Source organism: Eurosta solidaginis, chromosome 2, assembly GCF_040869045.1.
Source record: "Eurosta solidaginis isolate ZX-2024a chromosome 2, ASM4086904v1, whole genome shotgun sequence".
Taxonomy (NCBI): domain Eukaryota; kingdom Metazoa; phylum Arthropoda; class Insecta; order Diptera; family Tephritidae; genus Eurosta; species Eurosta solidaginis.
The window spans coordinates 242241161-242248346 of NC_090320.1; the positions used below are offsets into that span (position 1 = coordinate 242241161).

The 7186-nt window shown below is 34.9% G+C and overlaps 1 protein-coding gene across 2 annotated transcripts in view; it reads right to left on the minus strand.

Moving 5' to 3' along the window:
• The window catches only part of LOC137240747 (alpha-tocopherol transfer protein-like), an 87827-nt gene extending 81081 nt beyond the window's left edge, over positions 1 to 6746 (minus strand). Inside the window, exon 1 of one of the 2 annotated variants that reach the window (XM_067767421.1) lies at positions 6503 to 6746. The gene's annotated coding sequence lies outside the window, so the exon portion shown is untranslated. Of the gene's footprint in view, positions 1 to 6076 lie in introns of both variants that reach the window. The other variant, XM_067767419.1, reaches the window with a different exon arrangement.
• Positions 6747 to 7186: the final 440 nt, after the last annotated feature.

Sequence of the window (7186 nt, forward strand, 5' to 3'; positions counted from 1 at the left end):
CAACTCAGTTATTCTTTTTTGCCTAAACTGACGCAAATTAGAGGCGCCAAGGGATTTTAACTCGATTTTTTCCATATTTTCCTAGCTCAGTATGTGGTTTCTCATCTCTTTTGCTGTTATCAAGGGTTCAACTGCGAAACTTGATGAAAACGGAGTTGCAAGGTGGCGCTGTATGGCAGCCAATGGTGCTGGAAACTTGCATTTAATGGCACCAAAATAGACCAGATTATGTATATGAGCAAATCCCAAAAACTTTTACTTTTTTGGATAATCGGGTTTTACACACGGCCAAAAAACTTAAGGCCAGAAAAAAGTACAAGGGCATTAAGTTTGACCTTTTGTCTATCCGATCTGATAATTTTAAAAATCAGGGAAGTTGATAGTAAGTTTTTGCAGAACTTCGAAACGTAAAAAACGTCGATATTTACACTTTTTCAAGCGATACCCTTCACGGAGATTCTAAAGATATGGGCAAAATTAATGTGCCCCTCCAATACTCAAAACTATCGTCGATCAAAGTAGCGATACTTTTTTTTTGTCATTTTCAATATTGACAGTTTTTTGCTTATATGTAGCTTTTTGAGGCAACTGAGTATTGAAATTTGGATTATGCACGATAATAGCCTATCAGGGACTAAAAATACGTGGGGCTTCAAATTAGGTAGAAGCAGAAAAGTGGAAGCACTTGGTTGCGTAAATTTTTTTCAGGAGCATGTTTTTTTTGTGGGCACAGCTACAATTTTACTTTTATCACTTCATACCCGTTTCTTAATTTTTTCTCTACACCACAGTAGTATACCATCAATTGCCTCATCTTGGAATATTCACGCAAGGAAAGTTATTGATGTTTGTACATGGGGCAAATATACGAAATTTCCGATAAAAATTGGCAATCGTCAAAAAGTGCAAACAATTTTTTTTTTTTTTTGTATTTTTTTAAACCAGTTTTTATTTAAAAGTAAATGAAAATAAACACAAATTTTGTACAAAAATTAAAAAAAAAAAAAAAAATTTTTCTACACTTTTTGGCGATTGCCAATTTTTGGCGAAAATTTCGTATATTTGCCCAATGTACAAACATCAATAACTTTTCTTGAGCGAATATTCCAAGATGAGGCAATTGATGGTATACTACTGTGGTGTAGAGAAAAAATTAACAAACGGGTATGAAATATTTGACGGTTACCCGGTTTCATATTTTTGCCGATATCTCTAAAACCGTGTTTCGGGTATCAACAAAATTTTACCTAAATATACATCCTTGATAAATTTCAAGACAATCGGTTAAGAAGTGTTTAAATAAGTAAAAAAAATTAAGGTTTTCCGGGTTTATATTTTTATCAATATCTCCAAAACCAGATCTCAGGTATTAAAACTTTTTTACCTAAACATACTTTGTTTACATATCCATATGTTTTTAAAGTTTCAAAAGGATCGGTAGAAAGGTGTTAAAATAAATGTGTTGCAAACTTTGCAATAAAAAATTTTTGGCGGTTATTCGGTTTTATATTTTTAACGATATCTACAAAACCGGGTCTCGTGTATCAAACAAATTTTACATAGCTAACAGCTGCATATATCTCCATATTTTGTTAAAATTTCGATATAATCGGTACAGAAGTGTTGAAATAAATGTATATTTAACATTGCGACCTCAATTTATATATATTTTGCTCGATCTTTTGACTATATCTTTGTGAGGCATTATGTAAGACGAGTAACGGCGATGCACTATAGCTCCAATTTACCCCTCAATGTTCCTAACAAAAAGATATTTGCGTGATACCATGTTTCCAAAAAAAATTTGTTTCTCCAAAAAAAATCAAAGTTTGGCGGATTTCCCCATATGTATAGGTATATCAGCTTTGGAAGCAGTGCACGGACTTTTAAAAAGAGAATGTTGGTAGACGAGAAATTAAAATAGTGGTAGATTTTTTTCCAAGAAAACAATAGCTACAGTTTAGCACATTTCACGGAAATAACACTTTAAAAAAAACAAGTAAACAAAACAAAAAAATGCGTATAAATTTGTATATGGGGTATTCCATCCCATTTCAACCAATTTTGAACCCGACCCCTTTAGAATTGGCTGAAAGTTTTTCTTCTTTTTCTAGCTTACGAAAGACGTTTTTTCAGAAGTTTTTAAAATTTTTTCATCCAACTCAAAAAAAATTATGAATTTTTAAAAAAACACCGTTTTTGTTTTCAAAATGCTATAACTTTTTCAAAAATTGACCGTTTGGGATCTTTTTTTTCAATTAAATAAAAAAAAAAATTCTCGGCCCACTCCGGGATTAGTGGGGATGATTGCAGGATTGATTGAAGTTTTTTATGAGAAAAAAGAGGGGGAAATTCGAAAAATCTCGAAAAACTGAAAAATTACAAAAAAAAACTTTAAAAATGTTTTTGAATTTTTTCCGAAAAGTAGATTTAAAAACAAATTTTTTAAAAAAAAGATCCCAAACGGTCAATTTTTGAAAAAGTTATAGCATTTTGAAAACAAAAACGGTGTTTTTTTAAAAATTCATAACTTTTTTTGCGTTGGATGAAAAAATGTTTAAAACTTCTGAAAAACGTCTTTCGTAAGCTAGAAAAAGAAGAAAAACTTTCAGCCAATTCTAAAGGGGTCGGGTTCAAAATTGGTCGAAATGGGATGGAATACCCCATGTACATACATAGCTTATGCCGATAAGATACTTGCTTTTTCCTGTATTTCGAGCTTGAAGTACTGACGAAAATTTACCGAAACGTATAATTACAACAACAATTTTCCAATATATCCAAAATACTGCCACAAAATAACCGACTTCGGCATGTTATCGTTTACTTAACATTTTTTTTATTTTCGTTCATAATTATTTACAAAAAACTGATGAAAATAGCGCAGGAAAATATTTGCGTGCACAGTTACTACATTTATTTCATAAACAAATTTATTTCTTGTTTGAATTTGTGCACAAATTTTTCAAAATTGGTTAGTTTGGCTAGTGTGGCTAGTGTCACCTCTTAATGTTAATTGGGTGTGCTCGGCAATTAAATACGTTTACCTAATGATCGCAGTATTTAGTTTCAATGCGAATCTATTGAAATGTTGGTAGATTTTCGGGTTTTGGTGGTAGAAGTGGTAGAAAATGAAAATGGGCTAAAAAGTTGGTAGATCTACCAATAAAGTGGTAAAGTCCGTGCGCTGTTTGGAAGACATATTTTTGAAAAGTGTCACCAATCGTGTTGGAATTGGATTTTTAAAGCCAATAGTTTAATGGCACCCGCGCACGCATGTTGACGAACGCCTCGCCGTTATCCGCTTAAAATCGAAATTTGATTAGATCTTCGCCCAAGCTCCGACGGAGGAGGACGGTGAGGTGAAGCAGACATTCTACGAGTGCCTAAAACCATGATGCCCTCACCACGATATAAAATTCGTGCTTGGTGAATTTAATACCAGGGTGGACAAAGAAGATAATTTTTAGGTTCAGCCTTAACAAAGAAACCTCTCCTAATGGAATGAGACTTATCGACTTCGCCGGTACTCGAAATATGTACATATTTAGCATGAGACGCATCCACAAAAATATTTATCAAGCTATATGGATGTCGCTCGCTCGGAATACACGCAATCATACGGACCCGTGTTTTAGATGTGCGCACAATAAGAGGATCTGACATCGACTCTATTCACACCCGCCTCTGTGCGGCTAAAAGCAAGACACAAGAAAAGTTGGTACGATGATGAAAGCCGCGTTGCATCCAAAAGAAAGGACGTTATCTACAGGGCTACGTTAAAATCGAACGCTACCACAAGACGCCTTTACAGGAACGCTTTAAGTACGGGGCAAACTCCGATTATGACGAAGTCAGAATAGTAATAACGAGATTGAAAAACAACAAGGCAGGAGGCGCTGATGGATTGCATGCGAATCTATTCAAATGCGGCGCTAAGAAGTTCCTAAAGCGCATGCATCAACTTCTTGGCAAAATAAGGCCTGACGATTGGAATCTAATTTTTCTTTGCCCAATCCACAAGCAGGATGCTGCAAACTCCTCAATCTATCGCGGAATCAGCCTGCTTAGTATTGTATATACGGACCTGTTAAGTTTATTGTGCAAAGGATTGAATTCTACTGTCCTGTCCCAGCCATAAAAGGAGCTGCAGGTTATGCGAATGAAAGATCATGCTCCGGCCATGAAGGTGTTATCGGACTCCACCTATGGATGTACAGGAAGAGGGCGGCCTACACTCCTCTGTAGGGACGAATTGGGAAACGATTTAAATTTCCATGTTCTTACTAATAGGCACCAGTTAGCCCGACGAACAAACGACGGCACGCCGCCTTGTTGGACGATCATATCCGTTAGAACGTTCAAACGTCAATCAAGTAAGTCTCGAAAAGGACTACACTCATGTTCTCTCACTTAAATGTTTCTACTTGAGTATTCTTAAAAAAAATCACTTTTTGAATTGCTGTGCCATCACTGGACATTTTTCATATTGTCCTTAATTAATTTATGTAATTTCGTGTTGTGATGGTCATACAAATTTGATGTCTGTCTCTACCTCTCCCTCTTCCTGTACCTCGACCTCTTCCTGCAAACCTTTTTGTTTAAGGTCGTGCTGTCAAGATGTGTATCCTAACGTCCCCCCCCCCCCCCCCCCCCCCCCCCCAGCATCCAGTAGATGTATAATTTATAAGGCGTTATAACGCTAAAATTTGCCAGACTTCCTTTTTCTTATGATTTTGGCATCGAAGATTTGAGTATCGAGTACTTTTTCTTCGTTACTGTTCAGTACTATACCAAATACACTAAAGTCATAAAATTTTTCACCCGATACTTCACTTGATAACCAAGCTGACGTTAATATTTCAATAGCTACCTGATTATTTTGACAATTGAGTTAAACGAATTCAATTATCGTGGTTAGGCACTAGTCAATTAGAGCTCTTGTTGACCAACTATTCAATAAATCGATTAGGCGTTTACGAAAAGTTGTTCAGTTAAATACTCGATTTTCACTAATCGACTAGTTGTTTGTATATTCGATCAGTGACAGCTTCGACTATTCGAATAGGTTTTTTTTTTATAATTTTTTAAGAGGCCTGTTGCGTTAATTTATGTCATCTGCAGCTCACATATTTTGCACTTTGCTTCTTTGGCAGTCTCGAGAACTAGAAAAGATATTCCATACAAAGCTATGCTCGTTTCCGAAAGCTTATTTTGCAGGAAACAATTTCAGTTATTAGAATTTTTTTGGAATTTAAGAAATATGAAAATATTGTTTATGATAAAAAATGTAGTTTATAAATCGTCAGTATTCGAATAACGACAGTTAGTCGATTGAATGTTATGTTGAAGTCGTATACTAGTCGGTAGAGTTGTTAATGAATGCAATCACCCCAAATTGCAATCTATGCATTCCCATTCTTGAACCAATACTTTTATATTGAAGCCTATTTCTTTTTTTGAAATAATTAATAAATTTTTTAGAAATTTTTCTTTTTATTAGTTCAGACAAATTATTACTTTTTGCATTCCTTACGTTGTATAATCAATTTTAAAAGCATTAGGTACTCTTTTGGAATAACAAAATTGAAAGTATTCCGCAAATGAGTAATACTACTAAAAAGCAAAAGGAATGCAAAGGATTGTGGAATGAATTCCGTTGAGTTTTGCAGTCCAATGAATGCAATCCATGGAGTAACAAAAAAAGACGAATAATAGAAGGAATAATTAGTTCGGAATGTATAAAAGAATTGTGACAAAAATTTTTTATACATTATGCCGGACTAACAAAAAAGTATTGCAATCCTCTGCAGCTGAAACCAATTGAATAATAATTTCAAATAGAATGCATTCCTTAACAACTCTGCTAGTCGGTTTTCAATCAATGCACATATTGCTGCTGAACTAATCGACTAGTCGCCTAGTCGAATAATCGGTTGTAAACAAGAGCCCTTATAGTTGGGTAGTTGTATTTGAATGGGAAAAATATATACAAAATCAGTCTAATGTGCATTTATACTTTCAAACTTTTTAATAGCGCATCTTAAACTAATCGTACATCATTCACTTGACTTACCGAAATTAAAAATTTTGTTTACTTTTTCCTACTTGCAGTAAAGCTTCGTCTTTGTCCAGCTTATACAAATTATGCGTTTTATTTTTCTTTGTGATTTTTTTTTCGCTATTTCATCACCACTTTCTGTATCGCACTTGAACGCAATATGACACGCCTGCTTAGCCACGTGTAGAAATGCAAATTTATAACAATATATACATATATATATATTATAAACAAAACGTTTTTCTTTACACTTTGCAAAAATTAATTTGCAAAACTTGCACAATTTTTTTTATTTTTCTACGAATTTGCACCGGCAATGAAATCGTCAACACTTACAAGCTCCCTAAATTTTTTTAAACCTTGCAAATTCTCAAATTTCGTTTATCTGCAATTTTTTATTTATGCGACTGACTGCTTTAGATTTACAATTAATCTCTCTACCTTTTATTTTAATTGATATCCCCTTTTTTTATAGTTTTATTGCTTTAGCTACACCCCATCGTCGTCGAGATCACTGAGTTCGTTACGTTGTATTCACTTCAATTGTACGCTGCTAACTGGTATTTGACCGCTGGCACAAATTCAACTAAGTAGTAGCCGAAATGTGGCCTGTAATATCATGTGCGAGTGCCTCCTCGCTGTACTAATAGAATGCGATGGCGCAGCGTTACTTGTGTGGCGAAATACTCCGTGCTTTGGCTTTTTGTTGGGTTCTGCTCTGTGGGCTACTTGCCATATACACTAACACACAAACTCACGTATCCAACCTTCATATGCATCAGCGTCACATAACAATTTGAGCGCTTGAAGTTTGTGGGAGCACATTTAGATATGAAAGAAGCCTCAGTTAAGCTCGAGTTAGCGCTCGCGCCGTTCGACAGTGCAGGCTTTTTGTTTGGGTTTTTTTTATACTTTTGACATTTGAGTAAAATATATGTTTGAGCGTATGCCCAAAGCTTTCTGTTTTGATTGGGTTTTAAAAGTATTGCTTGAGTTGCAGCTTTGAAGCTGAGCTTAAGTTGTCATGCCCTACGATGATCGCGGTGGATCTGCAGGCGTTAAGCTTTGAAGAGCTTTTTTTTCTTCACTTACACAACATAACTCTTCCATGTAAAAGCTAAATTA